This window comes from Hermetia illucens, chromosome 4, assembly GCF_905115235.1.
Source record: "Hermetia illucens chromosome 4, iHerIll2.2.curated.20191125, whole genome shotgun sequence".
Classification (NCBI taxonomy): Eukaryota; Metazoa; Arthropoda; class Insecta; order Diptera; family Stratiomyidae; genus Hermetia; species Hermetia illucens.
The window spans coordinates 11591772-11615122 of record NC_051852.1 but is presented as its reverse complement, the minus strand read 5'-3'; the positions used below and the strand labels follow the sequence as shown (position 1 = coordinate 11615122).

General features: G+C 44.1%; 1 protein-coding gene across 1 annotated transcript in view; it reads left to right on the top strand.

The window, feature by feature from the left end:
- Nucleotides 1-23351, top strand: part of LOC119655406 (somatomedin-B and thrombospondin type-1 domain-containing protein) — a 245694-nt gene that overhangs the window by 123626 nt on the left and 98717 nt on the right. The window lies entirely within an intron of this gene.

Sequence of the window (23351 nt, the reverse complement as noted above, 5' to 3'; positions counted from 1 at the left end):
ACCTATACTGTCAACGAAAAAAGGTTTAGTTCGGAACGGTCTTACCTTTGCCCCTCTTCCCTGGTCGTTCGTCTCCTTCTTTACCTCCCAAGAAAAAGTTGAACTTACAATCATTCGGTCCAACAATAAAAAATCAATGCCCCCAACTTCATCCTGCAAAAGTGTGCGCAACAACCTCCTGAATAACGGGCACATCGCTGTAGCCTGGAAATCAGCTCTCCTAATACCTATTCCTAAGAAGGGGTGCTCTGGCGATCTCAAAGATAGGAGGCCTCTCTCTCTTCTTTCCAGTATTGAAAAAATCTTCAAAGGTATCCTACTAATTCACCTCAATGGGCACTACTCCTCTATCATTCCACTTAGTCAATTCGCCTTTGAAAACCTCACATCCACCAAGCAGGCTATCTACCTGCAAGATCACATCCTCAGACGCCTGGAAAATAGGCAATACACCCTAGCCTGCTCATTAGACTTTGAAAAGGCATTCGATTCAATCTGGAAGGAGGGCTTGCTTTTCAAGCTAATCCAGACCAATTTCCCGCTTATCCCCCATGCCAACGGCAGCTCAGACAGCCCTTGGTCCACCCTTTCTCCCAAATCCTCCCGCATCAGGAGGGATTCTCTTCGCTGAGGACACCATCCTTTATGCGAATGGGTCAAGGCCCTCGATAGTCTCTCTCACCAACAGGGTTATAGCGCATTTCAACCGGTGGGCCCTCACCGTTAGTTCTCTTAAGTTCGAGGTTATTTGCTTCAGAAACCCTCGTGGGAAGTGCCATTTACGCGTCGCAAACCGCACTACCAAGCCAAAACTAAACATTAAATACCTGGGAATCTCTCACAACAACAAACTTAAACCTAACCCCCATGTTAGATCATCTATTGTCAAAGCTTCTAAGGCCTCGGCTACCTTAGAAACCCTCTCTCATCTCGGGCCCTGTCACCAAAACCCTCACATACAAAACTCTAATTCGACCAATCCTGACCTATGATTTCCTACATGGGCCCCCATGTCACCCATAGCAGAAGCCCTCCAACGCTTCGAAAGGACGATACTCGGGAAATATACGGCCAAATATAGAAGGCCGAACCTGAAATTATACAAAAATTCTCTCCTGTGCGCCCCTCGCGCAGGTGAAGATCACCTTTTCATTATATTTTACCTAGCCTCTGTAAACATTAATTTCTCCCCCGAATTAAGGACCCTCCTTCTACCAGTTAGGCTCCACAATCTAAGATCCCTCAATCCCACACTCTTCTTCATCCGTCCGCCCCGAAACTTTGTTACATCTGGTCTTATTTTATTCACGCCAAATCGATGGACCTAAGCCATTGGTATTTTTTTGGCAATACCCCATGAAGATAAGCCTATTTGCTGAGGGTGAATTATCCTCTAAACCATTTAATGTGACTTTCTTTAAATCCTTTAATGTAATTTTCAATACCACTTTCATCTCAATGGTAGAGTTCAACCTGTTATCGGTCTATTTCCCTGACTTTTAATTAAGCATATCCATGTAGATTTAAGTATATTTTGGTATCCAATCAAAGCTCCTGAACAACACCTCTCCACTCATCATGCTACATCTAATGGAACCCACACAAAAAAAAAATCTCGACTATTCATTCTATCGGGGATTGTCTACTTTGAAAAGAGCAAACAACCCCCAACAAAAAAAAGTGAATCCTTAAAAATGCAACTGGAACACCTACAAATCCCAACTGGAATGAAAAGTCCTTTTCATGATTCCTAGCCTACTTCTTTCTTCCGTTATATTTATTAATTACTCAACGATGTATCACGGATCATATTTTCCCAAACACCATTCAAATGCCGATGCTGATGGGTGCCTATCCAGACTACACAAATAAAAGATGGTATCCTCTCAACGAAATGAAATTATCCTGCTTTGATATCACTCGGTTAGTCTCCCTTCCTGTTGGGAACCTATGCGGTTCGTTGCCTCACCAATTGATGATGATGATGGAGAGAATGGGGATGTTGAAAGGAAGGGAATCACCACCACACCAGGATATCACAGAGATGTTGAAAGGAAGGGCAATAATGCAGCAACCCCTAATTACTGTTTTCCGCAGAACAGGAGCCAGCTGTCTGGATGACCTAGTTTTGCATGTTCTCCTGCGTTTTGTATCTAATTTTAATTGCGAATTCTTTTGTTTTTAGTTATGGAATGTTTTCGCTTTCATTATGGGGGGTTTACCAGTATGTAGCAGGGTGAGAGTAAAAGGTGTTGACATGGTGTAATGCGGTAATTATGATTATACCATGGTGTGCATGTATACTCTGTGATGTGTAGTTTCGGTGAGGCAGCCAGGACGATCCGTGATTCTTTGAAAGGACTTTTCCCAGTGAATTCTTCAATGAATGAGGTACTCACAAATGTGGATATTTTTTACATTCGGTTATTCTTGAATTCGTGATTCGAAAAATGGGTGATGTGGTAACAAGGATTGGGGTATTGCCAAAAAGAAAACTCTTTCCAGTAGTTAAAAAGGCACACGAAAAGTTGCTTTGAACTACTAGAACTAAGCGGGAAAGGAGTAGTACTCTCAATGGATGTCCTGATACTGATTATTAAGTATGCATACCTTCCATTTGACACCCACTTACGTTTCGGTCTGACCAACCTACACCCCAGATTTCGCGCGAGAAACGTTGTTACAATAGTTGTTCTCAATTCTCTCTCGAAATTTTCATTCGTGGAGCCAATTAAGGAGAAGAGATTCTTTCATGCTTCTGGAATCCCCGTATTGTTGACGTCTGATAATAAAACACAGTTTAAGCCTGTGATTTTCCAGGATCTTCTGAACCAGTACGGCACCCAATATAACAACAACGTATTATACTTTCCGCAAGAAAACGTCTCAGAGAGAGTAGATCGCTCACTGTTGGCTGCTGTACGCGCTCATATCGGTCTTAATCAAAGATTATGGAATAAAAGGTGGTCACCTATCAATGATGCTCTTCGTTCAGCAAAACATGCCTCGATAGGAAATCCGCCTATCATGTCGTCTTTACATGATACATGATGAAAACCTAGAAATGTGTATGAAGTCCAGAGACGCATCCTTTAAGTATGAGAGCCACAGGATAAGAGTTGCAACTCACTATCCCGAGCTTGTCAATTTCAGGTCGGAGATACCGTATATAGGCGGCTCTTCAGCTTACTCAGTGCGGCAAAGCGGTGCAATTCCAAACTGAATCACAAATTTGTGAAAGCAAAGGGCATCAGTAGGGTCGGAATGGTTCAAAACGAGTTGGAATAATCTGGGCGTTGCCCATGCGAAGGTCTAATCCATCGTCTTGGTCCCCAGGTCCCTTTCCTCATATTGGTTTCGGAAAAACAGCTGCTCAATAGTAATATTTGTATTGTTCGGTGACAAACTAACGAGAAAATATAATTGCTAATATGCAGCATTTCTTCTTTTTCTCGCATTTTGGCATCCCATAGCTTCTCCAGTGCACACCTTCTAACTTCCCAATTCCCATTCAGATATTCAATTATATTAAAAGAAATTAGTTTTTCAAATAATCAATTTAGTTTTTATAATTGCGATGGTGAACTCGCCTTTTGTTAGCCAAAGCGTATTTCACTCCACCTCTCGTCGTTTTCTTAACGTTCCCTCCTCTAGCGGTACTCTCACCTTCATTGGGCAACACGGCTCGACAAAATTTTCCGAGTTAGACTGGCGCCTGAGTGCTCTTCTTCTCGCTCTGACAGCGAACGATGGCACCACGATAAGCAGCAAAGCCCTCCTGGAGTTTGTTATTTGCTGGCATATATGGAGAAACGTGCTTTAAACCCCTACAGTGGTGACCATCGACACAATTAAGAAGAATATGACAGTAAGTGTGCCATGTGTTTGCCAATGTTTTTTTCTGGGAACGCAACAAAATATGGGTTGGAAACGAGGGCGTGGTGAGTCAATCAACGCAACAACCGGCACACGTGCGCTTGGCTTAGTCTTTTTCTGAACGACCCAAAACTGTGGTTGGCCAAACAAAGCTTTGATACCCAACTCATGACCTACGGAGCACTGCATTTTAGCTACATCATCGCTGATTCTATTTTGGACCGTTCCCGCACGAACCGCAGCAGAGATATTCGATCACGCGCTCGGCAGATACCATAATGTTTTCGGTATTGAGGCCTAGAGATGTGACAAACCTTGCGACTTTTTGGAAAACACGACTGGCTCTCGCTAATGGCGGCCGACGACCCGGCTACAAATTCTGATTCCTTAACCCACTACGGTCTCGTGGTCGATCTACAAGATAACCAGCTGATTGGTAAGACAACCTTGCCCTCTTCGAAGGGTAGTTTCCGGTGGCTCACAATACAATAAACTACTAGGACAGTATCCGGAAATTACGCGTCCCGATAGTCACAATTATGCCACAGCACGGAACCATTTTGACCTCGCCAGGACCAGCGATAGCCTACAAGGCTCTCCGCGTTGCCCCTCAAACGCTTCGGGGTAGCTGAAAACAATTCGGGGCAATGGTCAAGCTTGGAAGAGCACGACCATCCTCTAGCGGCTGAGTAGCACGGAGGCACGTGGCGCCGAGAAAAGACAGACGACTTCAGAAGACTCAGGGCACGAACGTATCCTGATCGATATCCAGTACGCCACATCCACGCAATATCTCTGTGGACTAAGATCTACTTGAAAATCGATCTAACGAGAGGATACAATCAGTTGCCTCCACTCACTCCATTCGGAATATTTGAATTTTCATTCATGGGATTCGGGTTACTCAACGCGGCTCAGACCCTTCAGTACTACGAAGTACTGAGCAGTCTTGATTTCGTCTACACTTATATAGACAATATCCCGATTGCATCAAAGGATGGAAAAAAAACACTACGAACACCTCAAGATCGTCTTTAAGCGCCTCTTGAAGTATAGGGTTGTCCTGAATCCTTCAAAACGCGACTTTGATCAGGACAAAATGCTCTTTCTGGGCTACATCGTCTGGAGCGCCGGCACCGCCCTAGCAACGATAAAGACAGCCGTCAACGCGAACTTCCCGGAACCCAATATGGCAAAACAACTACGCCAGTTTGTCGGTATACTCAGTTTTTACAGGAAGTGCATACCCCATGCGGCGAGGACCCAAACTCCGTTTAACGACCTGTTACAGGGCAAGATCATAGGTAAAGTACCCGTAGTTTGAACATTAGCTGTTCACAAGGCTTTTAAGAAAGCGAAAACGGACCTTTCGTGCCGACGTTCGTCTTGGTCTCACGTGTGACTTTCAGTTCTGGAACAGAAAAGCAGCAACTCATGGAGACCATTAGGTTTAATTTTGCGCAAACTTAACGCCGCGGAGAAAAATTGCACTGCACTCGACCGTGAGGTTTTGGCACTTCACTGCTTCAACTTGGTAAATTTTCAGTTTTCATTGCCTTCAAGCCACTCGCCTTCAAATGAAAGCACAAGAGCATCTCACCTCGTCAAGCTCCGCATCTGGATTACATAGACCAGTTCACGACGAATATCCAACATATGGCGGGCAGAAAACAATAATCATTGCAATTCTCACAACACTACTCAGCCCTTCTCCATCTAGATCAATTTTGCTGTCTCAACCATTAATTCTGGAACTCATCTAGCCATATGGGCTGTCCTTTCATTCCTCTGGAAACTCCCAGAGCCGCATAGACAGGGAGTCTAGCATAAGCCAGCGAATGGTGTGGTGAATATGCAATCTGGGGGGTTGAAAAGTATCCTCACCAGGAATAGACCGCAACACTTGCAGAAGTGGGTGGGTGAATATTCACAGCCATTGCACCGCACCAAGGATAAAAAGAATTGATCGGCAAACTTGCTACCTATGGTTTCCGTATCGTGTTCGCCCGTTGAGCGATCGGTGACGTCGCAGACGATACCGTGGGACTACAACAATTGAAATGCCCAGAGGACTGACTACATGCTGGTTCCGCAAGAACTGGTTATAATTGTGTCATTGAATCCAAGTTAAACTTTAACATGTCCAGTAGGTCCGCCGGTGTTTGGAAGGTTTGGCTTGACTTAGGATACCGTTTCACTTTGTCTAACGATGTTGTTGAAACCAAAAGATACTCCGAATCGACCGTAAGATAGGCTGGTATCAGCCTTTCCATGAAGATGGTCGTCAGTTTTCTAATAATCAATAAATATGACGGTTACGTTGGGGACTTTTTGACGGAACCCAGTCTGATGAACACATATGAATTCGAATGAAGATCTTCATGAATGGTATCCTGCCCGAACAATGCAATATGGATCTCGGTCGAAACTTGTGTGCCTTAACACATGTTATTTCGCACCCCCAGCAAGACGATGAGCAGGACGGCTACTGTTCTCGTGGCCCGTGACCGCAAACTGGGCTGCTCGATGACTCCATTAGAGGCCAGATGATACCTTGTTGTGCAAGTTCGTTTGGAGCCGAGTAGCTTACTCAACGACTAAAATTAGGTCGATTCGAATTCCTGCTTCTACAAGGTAATGACCAATGACGTGCCAATGCACGATATTCAATTCATTTAAAAAGCGGGAGAAAATCGTTTCAGCGCGGTCAAGCAGTACTTTAAACCCCGGGATAGGGCAAGCGGTCCAACGATATCCAAGCGAATTTGCTGAGAACGTTGGTCAGGTATCCCGAACTACTGTCTGCGTGCCTCCTGACCAATGAGCGCTGGTAGCTTCCACATGTCCGAGCACATGGCCATATATATTCGATCAGTTGAACATTGATTTGACCAATATAAAAGTAATTCGACTACTGGGGTGAGCGCAGCAATGGTGTATGCCGAAGGCAGCGTAACGGTCCTGGAAGGAATGGTTAAATCACTGCGGCGAATGATTACCCAGTATCACTGGCAACATCTGTAATGGCGCAGGGCTAGAGAGAGCAAGCTTTGCAGCTTCTGATCGTTGTTTCTCATTTTTCATTATGGATTGCGAAATGAACGACAGTTGGCTGCTCTGAGTGTGAGAGCCCTTGTCAGTTTACTGATTAAGGGCATGCACCAATCGATGATTAGCTTTCGCCACGAAATTAGAGGCTTATATAGCCAGGAGCTATACAATCATTCCGCATGGGTGAGTTTCCGCTGGTAAAATGCCTGAAGCAACTATCTGTCTTCGTTCTTTGGTCTAACATGGCACGGATACGTCCGAAACTGACACAACGCACTGAGGCGTACAGTACGGTCTGAAGGTAGTTTTGAGTAATATCACCCCCGCGATCGAGTCCCTGCAGCATTAAAAGGCTTGGTCGGTGTTCATCGCTCCCAAGAATCTGCGAAGATTCTTCACGATTTCCGGTGGGTTAGTGATGTCACACCTGGTTGGGTGATGAGATACCTGAGATATTCTACTTCGATAATCCCAAATATATACTTTGCTTTGCTGCTCAAACAGCCACGGTATGTGTCCCCAGCGCTAGACCCACTGAGCAATAATTCATAGTCCAAATGTCGTGATGTTATGGAGAAGCTACAGTCATGGCTTCACAAATCGATTTTGGAAAAAAATATGACAAAGTCCTACCGGGTATTGGTTAGGATTTGTGACTGCGTCTAGTCGTGTGTAGTCGCCGCAAGGCCTTAAACTGTCATCTTTTTTTGGGAACCAAATGCAAACGCTCGGCCAAGGACTTTTCGTGAGTTGACAGAAGCCTCTCTAGATCAGATATTCGAAGAAGAAAATCAGCCCCAATGTTTGAGGAAACGTTGACGACGCAGAATTTCCTGATGAATACACAACGAAGTCCTAAATCGAGAGACAACCTGGTTTACTGTCAACAGGGGAATTGGACAACACTCAGACTAGTTTTCTTCTTGATTCTCCCAAGCACACGGCGCCAGTACGGATTGTGGGACCGCTATTTCCAACAACGTAGTTACCAGTGTGTGCATATGAAACTAGCATCTTTTGTTTGACAAAAAAAAATACTTATTGGAATGAAAAACAGAAGTATCTTCCTCCATAATATGTTCCATTTTCCCATCTTTCCATGGATTTATAGATACCACAATATGTTGTTGACTCAACGTATCACCCTTCTCCCTTCGCTCTAAATTACCTGCAGTTTTGAGTCTTCCAATTATTGGTAAACTTGTCGTCTCCAAAATACTTAAAATCGCCTGGACGTCGCTAACCAATCACCGAAACGACAAAATCTTGAGGAAATTGTCGGCCACTCCATCCTCGGCCTTTAAACGGATGGCACGAGCTCGACTAGTATCTCCTGATTTGCCATGTCTTCTGACACAGTGAACGCGCCCAAGTTTCGCGCTTTAAACGCAACGTGTAATCCTTGCGCATATGTGATGTGATGTCTGCTACCTAAGTCAAAATTGCCGATCATGTCAGGGTTAGCATTTACAGTGGTAAAAGGACACGGAATCTCAATGTGCACCTTTCAGATAGGGACGAAGTACGTAAGTGGCTTTGGTGTCTCGGTGTGTCGATATCACCTAGATGGTTCTCTTATGTATGTTTCTTCATCTAATCCCAACTGAAAACGGATGCATCCAAAAGATTGATTTTTGATGAATCTACATATTTCCCCCTCACTTCCTAGGAGAGCAAACATGGATATATTGCAGAGAATGTTGCGAGGGCTTGCTTCCATCAAGCTTCCCATAGAGGAATTTTGATGCGTTAATCCAAAATGGATCTTTAAAGCAGCTCTGCCATTGGTTCTCAATGGGAGGTACGAAGCCCTAAACAACTGTGCAATATCTATTGTTATGACAGATGCTGCTATGTCATGTGCTCGCAACCACGTCAACGCACACCAGTGCACTGTATCACATACACGCCACTAACACCAGCTCTTATGCGCGGAATTTTTACTCGCACAACTCCCGTCGCGATCGAACGTGCGCAAGACTTTTCTGTCTCCATAGAATTTCAAAGAATGTGCTGGGAGTTGCAAAAAATCTACAAAGGAACTTTCAAGACGCAAATCGAATTGAGTTACTCGGGCACGTGTTTATCTCCTTTTGTCGGTTGTGTGGTATTCATTTCCGTGGAGTAGTTTGGATTACAACCCACAGTTCTATTTGTTTGGCATGGCATGCCGTTTTTACGCCGTATTTTCTATTTTCCGGAGAAAGGCAGTTCACCAAAATATCTGTTTTCAAACCCCCACAAAACATCAACTTCTGACTGATTCTTACCCAGAAATATTTGGTTGTTGAATATACAATTTGCTTGACGCAGAACTTGACATCGACACTAAACATACAAATCCTTAGGTGTTACTGCCATTTTCGCTTACTTCCTCTGATTCTTTGAAGTCTCATTTGCATTTCTTCTTCTTCTCAGCTTTCTTCATGGGTAAAATTCCTTGCATGTAGCGTCAACAAATTTGCCTAACTAAGTGGAATAACGGATCGTTGGAGTGAATGAAATATGAACTGAATTGAAATCGGGTTGAACCGCGAAAACATAAAGGTAAACCTGATAAAACTGACTGTAAGGGTGGGAGGCAGTCTTTCAACCTTATGTGCTTCCTCCATGGCTGTCAGCTGACTAGAGATGATTTCTCTGAATATTTCGGAATTATGAATGTTGTTCCAGATATATGGTTGCTCTGGACCGCCGTGAGGAGGACATAGCACGTGTCCTAGATTGGTCGCGAATATTTATTCAAGGATGTATGGGTATACTGAGATGTAGTCAGGTATCCATATCCTGCAGACATACGACTTTTACAAGGGAAAATATACATATCATACGTACGTGGGCTTTAAAGAAATCGTCAAAGGATATTGTGTTTCTTTGGAAGTAAACGCTTGGTCGTTCAGAGTTAAAACGGGGGAGTGAGCAAGCATTCATATCAGGTTTAATAATCAAAGAGTTGAGAATTATATATGTAAATCAGGCACAGGAGGGCTTGATACGGTTGTGCGGGTTCGAAGATACTTTGATGAATTATTTAAAGGAGTTATTAGGTGTATAGGGAATACATTATGAGTACCTAAGAGCCCTTAAGTCGTCCTCATTGTGGCGAAAACGGAAACTAAAGTTGAAAGTGCAACTAGCAATTCAGTTTCACTTCGTATGCAGGAAGGAACTTTGTTGAAATCCTTGATGAAGGGTGCTAATTCCTAAGGCTAACCATCTTCTTACTTGAGGTGGTTACTTAAAGATACAGGAACTGGTGTTTTGATAGGATGAGGTGCAGTTTGTAAGTTCGAATCCGGTATTCGAAGCATACTAAATATGTACGTTTAAATCGGTGTAAGAGGATTGCTCTCAACCACTGAGTAGATCCTTGAATTAAATGCTGTATGCTGAGTTTGCCGATTAGTTCAAAGAGTCGGATGGAAATCTACAAGAAAAAAAAAGTGTCTCTTCTGGCCTCCTTTTTAACGGCTTCGGTGGCAAATACATATGGAACGAAAAGTCCATTATTTTTCTTAAATCAACGTCAACTGAAAAACCTGCTCACAATATTTTTTACACGCCATCAAGTTGGAAGCATCATTGCAACCCCATCTCTCTGAACAGGACTTTCATGTTTAGGATCAAAATTAGGCGCTCAAAAATGTGATTGGGAATTCTACATGGAATATATCCCTGTTGTAGCGTTTGCCAAACGGTGAGAATTTAAAAATACAATTAAAAAGATAATTCTAGGTAAATAGAGTGATTTGGAGAACAGATCCTCCAGAAGTCAATGAGATAATCTCTCCGGCGGTTAGAGAGAAACACGTAATCTAAGATTGGCCCGGTTGATTGAGCGTCTGTCTTTCAATTTCGTAACCGGGTCATGAATGTTTGTGTTTGTCTTTGTGTTGTTCCGCTGTTAGAGGATCATCACTGTTTCGGCATTAAATTATTATCCAACTGCAAAGCACCATCTTATTGAAAATCAAATTGTGAAAAGCTAATAATATGAAAAAAGGACCATGTGGGTGTCCCATACTCTCCAAACGAGTGAACACCAGGCGCATACGTTTTTCGAGCTATAGAAAAATCCACTAGCCGAATCCTCCAGCGTATAAGGGAATGTACATTTTGATAGCTCTACCGAAACCTATATACCCGACTTTGATAGTGAGAAAAACCTTAGTGCGGTTGAGGACCCCTATCGGAAACAATCTTTGGCACCCCTAGAATGGATGAATACGGTCACCATCTTCAATTTGCTTCAAATATCCACACTGCTGGTTTTGCTCATCAACATAAGGATTTCGTACTCTCATTTTATATGGAAAAGTCCGCGTAATAGTCCTCTAGTTTGATTGACCCCCTTGTGGTTTGACGTGGAAACTCCCAATTGACTTAAAGCTTGGAAGGTGATTTCCAATCGGTAGACGATTCCTTCTTTAATTAGGGTTAGTCTTCCCTTTGTTTTTCTTCATGTGGCCAAACTTTAATTTTTTAATCGGCTTCGTTTGTGCCGAAAATTGCTTACAAAAGGCAGAAATACTCCACTCCTGCCACTTTGTCTACATAGCCACGCTCACTTTCCTTAAGGTTCTACACATAAATAAAGAGAGATCTGCCCAGTGGTTTTGACTGGGCTAAATAATCGAAAGGCCGACGCTCAACTGACTCGCTTTCATTTTCGTGTCAAAACTGTTGACTTATCCCTGCCAAAACGTCATATGATTTTCAGCCTCAAGTGTCTACGTATCTATAGTGGCCTCCTCAGCTTCTAGAATCGCTCCTATTTTCGACTAACAAACTAGCACTGAAGCAGACTCTATTGAGTTTTGCTGGGTACCAGCGACCTTATTGTTTTTGATTAGTACTTACAATGACCGGGCCATTTGATCCGAACAAGGAAGAACCCGCCCTGACAGTTTATTAAGGCTATATATATGGCAAAGGAAAGATGAGGTAGGTCTGCGTTTGGTAGAGCGTTATGGATAATGCCCGTGAATACAGAGCGATGTTGCATTGCCAACCATGGTTTTTCAAAGCTTCTGTGAAAATAAGTCTCCTGTGATAGGATCTGCTTTATAATAGTTCAGTGCCCATTGAACTTGACGATTTTTTGATAACGCTGCTGGTTCAGCTGTATTGGCCACTCGCTGATTAACAATTATTCTTCTGTCTCTTCACTCTTTGTCCCATTCACAAGCAGGGTCGGTTTGGTGTGATCGGTTTCGCCATTTTGTTTTATCAAAAGTCTGGTCTGGATGCAATCACGAAGCTTTCAAATTCCCATCCAGGGTATCAACCCACCGTTGTTTCGGCCTTGGGTCGCTTACCATTGACTTCAGACCAATCTTGGCGAATGATTTGTCGTTAGCGCAAATTACGTACCCACAACTTTGAAGACACTTCTTGCACAATTTTTCCATGATCGGTGCAACCCCATATCGATCGCGAAAATCATCATTTTGGATGTGATCAAAGCGTGTCACACAACTAGTCCTTCGCAACACCTTCGTTTCCATTATCGCAAGACGCCATTCATTGCCTTCTTTAGTTGGCCAACACTCAGAACCATAGAGAGCGACAGGACGGACCACATTGCGATAAATTTTAGATTTGAGACGTTCGTTGATACGTCGATCACAAAGGACACAAGTTGTGGAACGCTACTTCATCCAGATTGTGTTAATGCGTGAAGCAATTTCATAACACAGTTCTCCATTGGCTGATAGCAGTGACCCGCTCAGTTCTGGGCAGATCACGGCCGCTGGCAGTGACTGTGCCTGCTTCATGGCGATTGGTCGTCAAAAATTCAGTTTTAGTTAGATTCAATCCGAGACCATTTTGCATGAGGCGATCAATCCCTTTTTGGACAAGTTGCTCGAGATAATTTTGGATATTGGACGGCAGGAAAACACCATCTGCATAAAGTAGTGTGTAGGGCGCTGGACGTGGGCTACCCTGTGTGACAGTGTCCATAAAAATAACAAAAAGGAGTGGTGAGAGAGCGGTTCCATGATAAACACCAACAGAGAGACCAAGTGGATTTGATGCAGCCGCCACACTTCGAACTTTACCTTTTTGAATCGTGGTGGAGCAGTTGGACCCAGTGAACAAGTTCTTCAGGAAGTGTTGTCGTAGAACAAATCAGATGAGTTCGTATCTCACACGTGTAAAGGCTTTCTCTAGATCCAGAAATGCAATGTAAAGAGGGCGATCCTTCTCACGGTGTTTTCCCATAAATAACCGCATGGTTTCGCAGTTCTTGACAAATCCGGCTTGATTCGTGGTTATTTCAACGATTTCGCGAATACGGTTGTCAAAAATGCGCTCAAAAATCTTCATGGTATAGGAAAGTAACCGAATTGGACGGTAATTTGAGCATTCTTCTGGACTACCCTTCTTTTTCCATTTTGGAACTGTGGTACTCTTTTGCCGGTCAGATGAAGTTCTACCTTTCTCAATAAACCGATTGAAGAATCCACTGAGTCACAGTGATGGATCCCAGCTCTTCGCTTTCCAGAACCCAGATACGATGTCGTCATGTCCCGCTGCTTCCCCCGATTTCATTCGTTTTATTGCTTCCTGGGCTTCAGTTCCGCTGACAGTTATATCTCTTTGCATTTTTGTGGGTACCTGTAACGTGGACTTAATCCCATGGTTTTCCTAAGGCACGGATTGATTTTGTGACCACAATCAGAGCCCCGTTGAGACAAGTAGAACGGTACCAGGCTATCATGGCTCAGTATTCATATTGGTGGATAATGAATGAATGGCACCCCCCACCCCCTCATACAATCTGTCTTACACCAGCGTTTCTACAGGTGTTGCGAATTTCTCTAACGGAGACAAGCCTTAGAGCAGGCAATGTGTTCAGTCTTCTTATCTAAATTCCCTGCTTGGTGATAGTTTTCGAGAGGGCATCTCTGGAAGCCCAAGGGACTCTTTCATAATCTTTAAACTTTCCACGAAACGCCATAAGTCGGGCAGACACCCTCCAAGTGAGGTCTGGGGAGCACTGCAGTCAAGGATGCAATACACAATGGGTTTCTCTCCCTCGATCGCGAGTTCTAGGTTCGACGAGCACGGTTGATTCTTCGTGATTGCATTATTCCCAGTTTCACCTCATTTCACTTAAAAGCATCTATTTTTCACTCTGACCTGATAAAGAACACCTTAAGTCTATGGATAAATGTCTACAAGGACAACCCCAACATTCCCAAGCCTGCCCAACATATCAGCTGCAAACGCGTGTCGACGGGAGCTCCATTTAGGTCACTTTGAACTTCTTTTGACTGTTGGGATAACTATGCCATCGTGATTGACTATAATCATGATGGATGGTCATTTTGGCCATACTAAACATCGGCGCTCATTGCAAATGGCCATATAGTGAGACTTCATCTAACATGCGTCAATTTTACATGAACTGTAACGTAGAGTCGCGTTAATTATTTTGCTTCTTCTCCGCACGACAAAAGTTAATGCTTACCTTACTTTTGCAGTCATGATACCAGCCGAATTGATAAAATCAAATAGCTTCTCTCCTCTAGGATTACATTTACTACTTTGTCCCTTGAATCTGCATACACTGTCAGGTTTCTTAGTTCTTCCGTCGACCCCAATTAGCGCTGTAGTGCCCCGTTCTTATTCCTCAAACTCCTTAGATCGTGACTTTTGTTATGAGAGCAAGAAGGTGGAGTCCAGCCGACTCAGATCTTCAGAGTCAACCAGTAGAGTCCACGAAGGAAAGACCCTGCAGCTAGAAATCTTTCTGAAGCCCCCAAGGAATGGTTTACCCAGTTTCGGTAGACTGACTATAGCTAGAGCTAGGAATCGCAAAAGAAGTACCTTCTCAGCAGTTTCGGTAATGCGAATTGCACGATATGCCGAGTCTTGCGGCATGGTTCTCTATGGGCCAGTGCCCCGTCCAGACCGCCATAATCTTGTATGCATTGGTATGCATCTGACACAAGAGCTCTTGCGATCAGGTTTTGTTATAAGTGGGCCAAATCCTCCTTGGCTTGGTACAGGCCTTCATATCTGAGCTCCGCGGCTGTTAAGTGATGCAAGTAGATTTCAACCTTGACAGTCGTGAACAAGACAGAGACTGTACCCGCCGATCATAGAGGCAACTATTCCGTTTTTCCTCTTGTCATCAACTTGCGATTGTAAGATGACTCTTAATCCCAGAGTTTTTTCTACGTAGTTATTTCTAACAAGTTGAATAACAGAACTGGATCTTATTTACCTAAGATTTTAGAATATTTTGGTCCCCTTTACTGACCCTATATTATAGATTCCATTAATACAAAGCCATGGCTTTTGAAGCTGCCGTGGGACTGTCTGCCTGTCACTCGGTGAAATCTCTCTCGTTGTTCCTAAAGCAAAAATACCGCAGAAGCCGGAAAAATAGGTCCTCGCATAAATCACTTGACAACCTTAAACTCAACTGCAGTAGTAGCTTTAATTTGTTCTTGCCTTCGCTGCCGCTGACAGGAGAGTCTACCATGACTAACATTGGTTTCATCGGGAATACCAACCTGTCTCCTTCTTCTAAATGTCCGGTTCCTTGTCCGCTTCCAGTTATGGTATTTGGTACGGCACCTATATCTTCATTCCCTAGGAGGTTCGCCTTCTTGTGAAATCGGTTGTTTTATTGTAGACTAAAATCCTTTCAAGATTTACGGATGACCTCAGAACAGTCGCATGCAGATAACCAGTTTCTCATTTTTCCGTTTCCCCAAGTAAATGAGGAGGAGGAAGTTCTGATTGACAAAATTTAGAAGCTTCTTTTTGCGAAGTCTTTCTCTCCCTAGATAACTTAAGTAACAATACTTTGCAGCTACTCTCTTTAGGGGAGTTTTATGTTCTAAGTATGAGCTTTCCGCCGAAGTGGAGAGTCTCACAGATATCTCCATTGGAAAACAAATTTGAAGGTGTCGCGACCGTGACTTCACGATTCTTGGTCTGGGGCTCCTTGTCCTTGGAGAATAGGAATAGATATAGTGTCCTAATTCATGTTTTTAGACACCCTTAATGTAGTAGTGTGCACCGCACCACCGTAAAATGGTATGCATTCAGAGAACTGAGAATTCAGATCCATAGGAACACCGACTGCTGTCTGGCCCACTAAGGAGAAGGAGGATCGATCTATCACGGACAGTTGGAAGTGACCAAAAACAAGGAGAGCCGCCGAAGATGTTGCGGTACTCCACAGCTTACGACCAAAAGCAACCAAGAGGAGACTCCGCTGCTGAACGAGGCAAGGGCTAAAGGTAATACAGAAAATGACAGTTGGTCCTCATTGTTCTTGAAAGCAGAAAGTTGAGGAATAGGAATTGCTTTGATCCTTATCCTCTATATTAATCTGTCTTCTATTCTAGTTATAGTTGGTTAGTTGTCAAACACCCAAGTCAATTCAGTCCTCTACATCAACTGTAAGAGTTTCATGAAGAGGTGGAAATCCTTCGAGTTATAACTATAATAATAACAGCTTATTCCAGGCAGCCTTTTTTGAACAAATTTAATAAATTCCATTCATTATTTCGGTCCAACAACACCTTCAACTAGGTCGTTACGAAATTCTACACTTAACCCGTTTACTAAGGCTATGTAAAACCAGATACTGTTTACATCCTCAGTACTCCTACACAAGGACACAATGTTAAAATTACTTCATTTTATCTGAAATCCCGACCGCATCACTTAACAAAATGTCTCACGAAACTCGTCTATTACTTTCACCAGGATAACCAAGTTCACCAAACTAAATTATCATCAAAACCACTATGACTAATGCAAATAGCACCTTCCTCCATTCCTTCAGTATCTTCTTGAACTTTTTCCCCATAAGATTTATCTCTGCGACTTGAGATGTGAATATCAGATTCTTTTATCCATTGCCGCATTAATGGCGGGTCGAAGAAGTTACACGTAGTAAATCACACGCACTCAAGGATATCTTCCTTGGATCAGTGCTTATGTAACTGACAAAGCGTTAGACTGTTAAAAGCTTCAAGGATATATCGTAGTATACACACGAGTAGTACGTATGAGTACGCAAAGATGTTTAAGGATCGAATTCGGAAGGAGCAACATCGTAATAATTAGACAAGGAATACCAGGATGAAAGCAACTTAAGTGTAGTTGTGGGCAAGATAAAAGGGGTTCTTACTTAACGTATCAAAGGTTTCCTCTTCAGCTTGCCATTTGATTGATGGTTTGGGAATTAGTCTCTGATATTACGGATATTCAAAGCATGTGTCATTTGATTAGTTGAAAATAGATTAAAAGGAAAATTTGATTAGATTCAAAGACTTCAATTTAACCGCGAAATCTTCTGTGTATACTGTTTGAAAAATATCTTAAAATGGAGTGAATGACTTCAGTCAATAGGTTCAGCTTGACGAAATCAAAGGAATTAAATTAGGTAGGCAGTTAAAGAGACTTCCACCATGTTATTTACATAAGGAGATTCCCATGGGCCCGCAGTTCTTGTCTCTATCGGTGTTCATTAAGGTAACGCCCTCTTGGCATTTGGCTTCGTTTTTGTCAGTGTACTGTCACACGCAACAACTGACAATCATATTTTTCCAACCTGTCAGTAACAACGCTGATCCTTGCAAATAATATCAATTTATATGACTTTCCCAACTAGAATAAAGGATACCAGACAAATTCGCCTGGCAGGACTAGAGTCACAAGCATCCTTTCCGCCCAATTCCAAAATAAAGACAGGACTTACTTGCCTCTATACCCTTGATATACATTCCCGAGCTTACTCCTATACCTCCTCCCCCGGACCACCATCTTAAATATGCTGTAGCGTGCAGTGATGTAGGGGTACGTGAGTTCTGATGTTGGACAGCTAGGCCCTACAGCCATAGTAAGATCCTAGACGAAGTACCTCGGGAACTCTGGGTTTTCCCATACGCCATACGCAAATCCAGCTTCATATGGAAGTACGAAAGTACTTGCGATACTGAAAGTCTAGTGATCTGTGTCCAAAATGTAATATAGTCGTTTTGACCGATAGGGAAGAGACCATTAAAGCTTCGTATTTTCTGGCGACATCCTCCAGGCTGGTTGGGCGAAGAAGAACCTGCTAAACAACCTTTTCAGCATACTCAAAGTTACCTGATTTTGACTTCCCCGTCATGGGACTATAGAGGGGACTCAGCGGTTTGACAGAAAGGCCAAACGTGGCCCGTTTTTTTGGAGTTTTTCAATGGTCACAGTTTACGTCCCACTGGCATCTGTCACGAGCATAGATTCTGCTCGTGCTCTTACGAGCTGAATCTTTTTCCAATCATTGAATTCAAATGGCGAAGGTTCGCTACCTGCGCAAACTCGAGGAAAATTTGCCTATCTTCAAGATTACCGCGGTCTCCAGGAAACACTGGTCTATAGGCATACCCTACCTGCAATTCACATTGTTGAAAGGACGGAGAGGAGAGAGAAACCCATTTGTCATACCATGGAATTTTGGCTACGCCTAATATCCCAGTTTGTAGGTATGTGCCATCCAGGAAGTGTTGGCATTTCCACACGCTAAATTCGTCATGGTTAAATTGTTGGCATTTACATATATATGATAGTTGCTCTGGGCCAACCGCAACGATCGCACAATTCGAGGAAATGTGCTTCCGAGACTAAGCAAGAAGCGGAAACTCCCAAATTATAGTGGGTGATTTCCATGCGTGCGCTGTGGACTGGATTGGGCAGTCGAACTACTAACACCAGGGGCCGAATTCTATTCGAAATTTCCACAGAGCTAAACTTGGTGCTTGGAAATACCGAAAATGTATCCACTTTTCGAGGGACAGGCTCAGGAATATATTTGACGTAGAGAGGATGGTTTGGTCCAATGAGCACTATACTCATAGCGACCAGCAGGCAAGCTATAGCTTCTGAGTACTCAGGCATTGGTTGCTCATTATACACGACGCCCCCATCTAAGGGAATGTCCTGGATTCGTTAACGTATCGCAGCATTTAGGCTCTGCCACTTGTCATTGTGGGAAGCTTGTCGTAAGTTTTTGAAGAGAGACCACTAGCCAATGTTACTAGCAGACAAATTGTTGGTTCCGGCCCCGGCATGGTTGAACCCTCGTTTGCTAAAGCATCCGAGATTCCACTTGCCTCCAGTTTCAGTTCCACCGTATTGAATCTAGAGATAGAGTTCAAACTGTTTCTGCATTCATCAAAGGACTACAATGGAACGCCCTCAATGCAGCCTGGCTATCACTGCAGATTGCGATGCGCCTGCCCTTCAACCGCTTGTCAATCACCCCGTTTGTCACCCTTAGAATAGCATAAACTTCGACTAGAAAAATCGTTGCATATTGTCCCAAAGAAAAGCCCACTTCTCGTTTTTATTCGAGAGGTAGACTCCGGCTCCAGAACCCTGTTCTGTTTTTAAGCCATCGGTGTAGAAGACTTTCGTATGTCCCGCCGCGAACTTCTCTGGGCCTTCATGATAACTTCATATCTTCTACCAAACAGATGTATATGGACACGAGAATCGGAAGGCATTGTAAGAACTGGATCCAGTACTCCCAGTAACTCTTACAACGCTTCGTGCCCCCACATCTGTTGTTTCCCCATAAATCTGCTCGAATTAGCCTATGGGCTGCTCTCATTACAGAGCTTTGAATAAATATATCCAGGGGCTATGATGATGTTCTTCTCGCCATTAATCTGATATTGTACGATGACCGTAACTAAGTCCTGGGAACAGAACTGTCTCAGCATGGTTGCCTCTAACTGTCTTGACATCAGGACACAAGCTCTTGGTCTTATGAATCTTTCATTGTAGAAGATTCCGGCTCCCTTTATTGATCCAATACCACAGATTCTACTAAATCGAACCCAGGGGGTTTAACGAGAGTACCTGCCGTATAGGCATAATCCCACAGTCCTCTTCGGGCACGGATTGAATTTGTGGCCACAATCAGAGCCCCGCCATGACTAGCACAGTGGTGCTGGTTTATACTGAGTGCAGGCTCAACATTCATACCAGTGGATGCAAGGCCTTTCTAACACCTCTTCCCCAACTAAGGGGTACGAGACCTGAGTTGTGCAGCGCAACTCCACGCTTGAGCTCCGAGGAGCTCTGCCCGCGATGTAGGCATAACCAAAACCACCATGAAACTCGCACTAAGGGGTCAACCGCAAATAACCGGGCTGGGAACACATCCTCCAGGAATTCACCTGGAACATATGCTCTCCTAGTACCAGATAACCTCCGGTGAGGCTTCGTAGCAGAGCCACTTCAGATGAGTTCCTTGCAGACTCAGGTCTGATCGCCCTCCTCGAGGAAGGCTATTGCACCAGAAAAATGTAGGGGCAGTCCTGCAGTTTTGTCAGCTTCACTGCCAGCAGATAGGAGGAGGCTTTGACATGCTGCAGGTTAATTTGACCAATCTTTATGTGTTTCGACATCAACTTAATCTAATATCTAACGGAAAACTGTTAGAAACATATGTTGCGACCCGCATGTGACGGGGTTTCCCCCACACCATACCGGCAGAAACTCGATCCCCTGGTGTATGATTTCTCTGAGAAAAGCCGCATTTGGAAGACAGCAGTTCCCATGTCCTCATTCATAAAAGGTCTCATCTCATCCCTCAGCGCATTCATCTGTTTTCCACTTAACACCTTGACTGGTTTGCGGTGTCGGGTTTTCGTAGATTCGTTCACTCGAACTGGCATCAAGCCAGTTCCGTTCACGTCTCTGGCTTCCCTTTCTTCCGCCTATTCCGTAAAAGGTGTAGGAGAAGTTACTAGCAGATAAGATTCAGTCTATGGTTTCACCACTATATGCACTATCCTCCGCGCGGGGGGAGGGCACCGAAGATGCTGCAATTTGCTCAATATTTTGTGAGTCAAAGGTCATCATTGTTCTTCGCTCTCAAAATGGAAACTATGCTCTACAGTTTCATGATATAATTGAATTTGAATCTACCTAGGAAAAAGTAGAGTACCGTATGGTGCCTTCCTCTGAGCACATTCAGACTCTTTTGATCCAGTTTGAGTGCCGCTTTCTTGCGTCCAGTTTCTCCGGGCATTATCGCACCTAGTGGTAGAGCCACGTCCATGTCCTCATTCCCAAGGTGCTTCATCTTCCTTCGCAGCTCCGTCTTTTGCCGCCGGTTTGGGAGCTTTTCAGGTTCACGGTACCCGGGCTGCTTGTGACTTCCCCTGACCACATTCAGAATCTTTTGATCAAGTTTGAATACCAAGCTTAACCCCTCCATGTTCGTAGATTTGTCCTTCCTGGCATTCATGAATTTTACCCTCCAGTGTCCAAAGTCCATGTGCGGGCTGTGTTCACCCAGCATGCGGATAATATCCTCGACCTTTCTTTGAAGGCTCGGTAACCCTTCGCAGCTGAGTGTAGTGAACTTGGGCCGACCGCCAGAACTCAAAGCCGAGATTACCTGCTGGAGACACCTTAAGCTAACATCATCAGTGGACTCCAAATTGAAAAGCCCATAACGAATACCTTGATTGTCAAATCTTGGCTTCGTTCAAGCCTGAAGCATTTTTTCCACAGCCTTTCCCGGACGATGGTAAATTGTCCATCTGACATTTTGTCATCCTTGGAGAAAACTCTCACGGTAGCAGTCAGAACTAAGGTTGCAACTTGCGCATACATCGTCTTCCTTGCCCCCTTCATGTCCGTATTCCTATGGGAGGGACCAGCTTCATTGAGATCTGATTTGATTACCTGCCGGCACAGCGATCCCAATCCATGCGGGAAGCGTGGGTGTAAGCCCAAGTGCGGAGCACAATAAAACGTTGACCACCACAAATGTGTGTGCTTCATCTTCCTTCGCAGCTCCTTCTTCTGCTGTCGGCGTGGGGCCTTCCAGGTTCACGGTGTTCAGGCCGGTCGGATCCATTTCCACATATCGGCGTAAAATCAGCAGCATCCACGTCACCAGACGGTTCTGACATGCAGGGTTCAGCCACCCTCCCCCTCTTTAGTGGTCAAACTTCCCTTCTACCGAACTTTACTCTTCCGTTTGCGGGGAGATTTGGGCTGCAGTACCGCGAGCCGTCCATAGTCGGATTTCTTGTTTCTCCCAAGTTGAGAACTTCCGTGCTTTGCTTTCTTGCTAACTTCACCGTAGGCACTAAATGCAAGCTTTCCACTGAGTTGGAAAGCATGCCTTCTACAGATTTATCCATAGGGGGCATGAATGTGATGAGGCCTCATAAAATCCGCGCCCCGGCCGCTACATGGTTGCTCATGACCGCGGGTGGATTCGAAGTCTGTTATTTCTTGCCACGTGGAGAGTTTAAATCCTTTGTCTTCATATTCGTGTTTTGGACGCCCTTAGTGTAATGGTAAACTACCGGAGGTTCCTCCACCACGCCAAGGTAGTATCCGCGGGAAGCAGCTTGACCTTACGGAGCGAAAGGCGGAGGCCGTCCTAATTACCAATCGTACGAAAGGAAATACGATTAGTATTCGTGTCAGTGGCAGCATCGTCACCTCAAATACTACCAAATGGTGATGATTGACACAGAGATCAATTTCGAGGGACACCTGGACTATGCCTGTGAAAAGGCGGCAAATAGCAGCATATCGTTGGCACGGATGATGTCTATCATTACAAGTCCAAAATACAGGCACAGATTATTGGTAGCTGATATGGTCTGCTCTACGCTATCCTACGCGGCACCGGTCTGAAAGGTAGCCCTAGCGTGTGAGAACAATCGGAAGAGGATAAGCCTGACTTACTATAGCGCCTTAAGGATAATCTCAGGTGAAACAATGTATGCTATTGCGGAATTCCCCGAAGGACATTTTGGCAAGTAAGCCCCGCAGTACGAAAAAAAGGAGGATGAATCAAGTCGAAAAAATAGAGAATACCGAAAGGAGAGGGGGGAGGAAACGACAACAACGGTAGGATGATTCCCAGAAGGGTCGGGATCTCACTTGTGTCCATGATTCCAGGCTCTTCCTGGAAGACATTCTAAAAACCAGCATAAGCCATTAAACCATTGTCGAAGAAATTCTGAAGCTGGAAGTAAACCGATGCACGGTAACCTCCGCAATCCAAAAAATTCTGGTCAAAAGAAAAAGGAGAACGCGCAAGGAGGAAGCAGTCCTCCCTGCGAAGTAATGTGGCGTTTCTGCAGAGAAGGAAAAAGGAGAAGGTGGAGATGGTTTTAGTGAGTGAGAATACCAGACACTGATGTAATCTGGTGTGGCAGTATCTTTCTAAGATTTGCACCTCCGGCCATTAAAAAAGGTATCTAGTTTGCTCTGTTTTTTTTATTTTCAATTGCATGAGGGTCATGAAAGTCCTAGGGGTTTAACGTGAGTACCTGCCGTGTAGGCATAATCCCACGGTCCTCTTCGGACACGGATTAATTTTTGGACCACAATCAGAGCCCCGCCATGCAAGCACAGCGGTCCTGGTT